Below are 4,513 nucleotides of genomic sequence, written 5' to 3' on the forward strand. Positions count from 1 at the left end.
GGGGATGTACTATTATGATTCTGCTAACAGAGCATAGCACTAATGACTCCTAATGACGTGGTGTTATCCCTGTAGATCAGAGCAACACTCCACCCTCATCAGAGAAGCTTCCTCTTGCAGTAGATGGAGATTAACACAGACCCACAACTGGACAACCTGAGAAGAGGAAGAGGCTTTGGAGCACTCGACCTTACATGAGATGTCTTCATCAAAGCCCTCCCCTCAAGGCTCAGGGATGTATTCCGAAGAGAAAGCAGAAAGATGGTAAGAGCCAGAGGTGATGGAGGACTCCAAGAAACACAGCAGGACTGATGCACGTGTGAACTCAGAAACTGTGTCAGCACACACAAGACCTGCACCGATTCAAGCCAGACAGGGTCCCAGCACTGAGAGGAAGAAGAGGACACAGGATCTCACCCTTAACAGAAAAGCTATTGCAACTGATACCTATTAGCAGAGGGAAAACCCATTTTCTCCAATTGTGTGTCACTGGGTATAGTCGACAGGTATATATTCCAGGGCAGGCCCCATGCCCAGGAGTAGCTGACTGACACAAAACGAATTCCATAATAGTTTGTTGTGGGTTGTTTTTATTCTTTTATTTATTTATTTATTGATATTTTTTGCCTTATTGGGGCTTTTTGTTTGTTTGTTTTGATTTTCACTTTTTGTGAGGTTTTTTTTGAGATAGAGAGAGCATGAAGTTGTGTGGGTTAGGGAGATGAGGAAGATGTGGTAGGAGTTGGAGGGGGAAAACATGATCAAAATATGTTGTGTGAAAAAGAAATAAAATGACCTTCTCTAGGTGAGAAGGTGACTCAGTTTCTTTTCTGCCCTCCCAATGGGACTTCCAGAGGACCTTCTAGCCCACTGTTAATCCAACCACTGCTACCATCTTCTTCTGCCATGAAATACTTCACACTTCTTAAACTAGTTTTCTACCTTCCCCCACGTGAAGAACTCCGTTCTGATGCAGACCCATCCTGCCCCATACACTTGTTTACATGTCAACTCAAGCTGCTGAAGAGAAAACTCAAAGAATTCAATTTTGGGGTTATATAGTCTCTTCTGAGCGAAAAGAAATGAAGCTGGAGGACCTCCTTGCACTCATGAACTCACACTTATTGTCCAACTCTTTCCTGCTTGTTTGGGCTAGCGGTTCTCCAGTAGACTGGGATGCATGGGAAGAAGACTAGAATAATCAGGAAGGGATGGATATCCCATGAGACTTCAAAGAGAAGAAAGCATTGTGCACACCAAACAAGGGTAGTGATGTGTATAAAAATACTCTGCTCTGTATTTATAGGAATATTCTGAAATCATTCTAGAGAAGATGCTGTGCTGTTGAAATGGCCACTCACCTTGATTTCTTATCATTGTTATCTGTCAGGATGAAAACAATGTATAAAGAGGTTAATAAAAATCATGTCCAAATGCAACACAATCATAATCATTAGTCAATCAAAAACATGTATATGAGGTACTTTTACTCAGGAAATACTATAAAATAATTACCTCTCTCCATCTTTCTTTTTCTCTATATCTCTCCTCTCCCTCCCTCTATCCTTCCCTCCTGCTGCTTTGAGTATGTATTTGGATTTTCTCCAGATCATAAAATATTGATATTTTCTGAATATCAAAAGAAAGGTTTTTTCTTTTTGAGACAGGGTCTCCCACTCTGTAATGCCAGCTGGCCTGGGAACTGTGTAGTCCAGAGTGGTCTCAAACTCAGACCCTTGGCAATTCTCCTGCTTCAGACTCCCAAGGGCTAGAATTACAGATGTGAGCCACCATGCCTTATGGAAGTTACCATTTCTAAATTAGCTAATGTGAATATGACTATTTAAAATTATCTACTGAAATGGGGATTAATTTGTTGGTTGTTTCCTTAGAAACATCAAAAATCTTTCTACTTAATATATCACAAGTTGGCCATAAGATGTCTTCAACACTTCATCACTATCAGAATCAATAAGATGGAGCTACATGTAATTTTTGTCAGCACATGCGGAGCAAATGTCGGTGGGAAATGGAAGTGGGTATCTACAGGACCATAAGGAAGCCACAGAGAAAAGAACCCTAAGTAATGTCTGTTACCATGGCCATCATTTCCTGGTTTGGCTGACATTTTTAATACAATTGCAGTAAGACTAAAGAGACATTACAGTGTAGATACAGGGCTTGAGAATTGGAAAGCTGGATTAGAATCATGGCTCCATGAATCATAACTCGTGATTTTTACCAACTTTTAAAAAGTTAGCAAAGTCTTACTTTCTCTATCTGTAAAGTATAGAAGCGTATGATTTAATCAGTGAATGGCAGTTGGAGTCTGTGCTGACAATATGCCAGGGAATAATGCTGCAGGGCCCCTCCCACACAGTCTCACTCTTACCAGGAGCAGAAACTCTTATTACTGTTGCCATGGTGATCAGTAATGATGCAGGGATAAAATTACTATAATGGCCATGGCTGAACAACCCTACTCTACCTAGGAAGGAGGTTCTCATGGGAGATGCTTCCATGCACTCGCACATTGTGCATTCCAACATAGAGCTTTCAGATGGGACGTGACATGGATTCTAGAGAAACCTCACTGGCTGTATGTCAGGTGGATGCCCATAATAGCTCCATATGTTGTAGCTGATTTTTCTCTGCATCTTGAAACGTCGATGGGTTAGTCTCATTTTTGTCTTTACTTTTCTTTGCACAAGACTCAAGGGAATTCAAAGGCCACTTACATGATCCATCTGATTCAAAGGCATGATTCTCCTCTCCAAATTTCTTTACACTCCGAAGAATTACCGAGTCAGACATGGTATTTGTGATCTGTCCTCAACAACCCTGTAAAATAAAACAGTTACTGCGTTTAACAAAGTAGCCAAATAAACAAGCTTCTGTAAACAATCTCAAACAAAAGCAGATCTTTTAATTCAATAACATTTCAATGAACTAGGAAAGATAAACTAAAAAACTGGGTTAAAGTCATGATTTCATTGCTACGCAAATGACCTTCGCCAACTTTTCAAAAGTTAGCCCAGTTGAAAATGGTTTTCTTGCTTTTCAGCTTTTTTTTTTTTTTTTTTTTTTTTTTTTTTTTTTTTTTTTTTGGTTTTTCGAGACAGGGTTTCTCTGTGTAGCTTTGCACCTTTCCTGGAACTCACTTGGTAGCCCAGGCTGGCCTCGAACTCACAGAGATCCGCCTGGCTCTGCCTCCCGAGTGCTGGGATTAAAGGCGTGCACCACCACCGCCCGGCCGCTTTTCAGCTTTTGGCTCGGAGGAGACTACAACTTTCTTCAGTCATCCGGAATCTGGGTTCATCAAACACCAGCCGCCTGCACCATGCCACCCAAGTTCAAAGATGTGTACTTGAGGTTCACCGGGGTGAGGTGGGCACCATCTGCCTTGGCCCCCAAGATCAGTTCCCTGGGTCTGTCTCCAAAAAAAAAAATTGGTAATGACATTGCCAAAGCACCCGGTGATTGGAAAGGTCTGAGGATTATAGTGAAGCTGACCATCCAGAACAGACAGGCCCAGATGAGGTGGTGCCCTCTGACTCTGCCTGGTCCCAGATGAGGTGGTGCCCTCTGCCTCTGCCTGGTCCCAGATGAGGTGGTGCACTCTGCCTCTGCCTGGTCCTCAAGGAGCCACCAAGAGACAGAAAGAAGTAGAAGAACATTAAACACAGTGGAAATATCACTTTTGATCAGATTGTCAACATTGCCCAGCAGATGCAGCACTTGTGTTTAGCCAGAGAACTGTCTGAAAATATTAAGGAGATCCTGGGTACTGCACAGTCTATGGGCTGCAATGTGGATGACCTCCATCCTCATGACATCATCGATGACATCAGCAGTGATGCAGTGGAATGCTCAGCTCATTAAAATCAACCAGAGGAAATATTTCAATAAATGACTATCTGATGAAAGAAAGGAAGGAAGAAAAAGAGAGAGAGAGAGAGAGAGAGAGAGGGTTTTTTAGTTGATGAGTAGATGATTGCTTTTAAATTTATTTGTTCTTTCTGTTTATCTGTGCTTTATTTGTTTTTAACAAATTCTCATCCAAGCACTAAGTAGAGAACAAAGTGACTGATGACATTCTTAAGCGTAGTTGGAATGACACCCAAGTCCTTCAAGCAGTGCCCGCGGTCTTTTGTGAGCAGAGCCCCAAAGGAAGGGGAGTCCAACCGGAGCCGAAGAAGCGCTGGAGAAAATGTCAGGTTAAGAGTAGTTTTAATCACAGCCCTCTTTATGAGTTTTCTCTGCTTCAGATATATATAGCAACGATGGGCAACATTTTAAAAATTGCGACCAGGCTCAAGACAATAAAAATAAGCATCTCCATGCACCATAAGCAGAAGGAGGGCCCAGCAGCTGATGTTTTCACTATGGGCTCTAGACACAAACACGAGTGTGAGAGTTTAGATCCCAAGAGGACTAGAAGCTTCCCACACCAGACAGGGGAGTAAAGAGGCCCTCTCTAGGTGGAGTCACAGACTATTATGGACCTTCTGTA

The 4,513-nt window shown here is 42.2% G+C and overlaps 1 pseudogene; it reads left to right on the plus strand.

Annotated features, from left to right (window-relative positions):
• The first annotated feature begins 3,292 nt into the window (after positions 1-3,292).
• LOC131907740 (large ribosomal subunit protein uL11-like) lies at positions 3,293-3,882 on the plus strand (annotated as a pseudogene).
• The last annotated feature ends 631 nt before the right edge of the window (positions 3,883-4,513 follow it).

The sequence above is a fragment of the Peromyscus eremicus genome, chromosome 4 (assembly GCF_949786415.1).
Source record: "Peromyscus eremicus chromosome 4, PerEre_H2_v1, whole genome shotgun sequence".
Classification (NCBI taxonomy): domain Eukaryota; kingdom Metazoa; phylum Chordata; class Mammalia; order Rodentia; family Cricetidae; genus Peromyscus; species Peromyscus eremicus.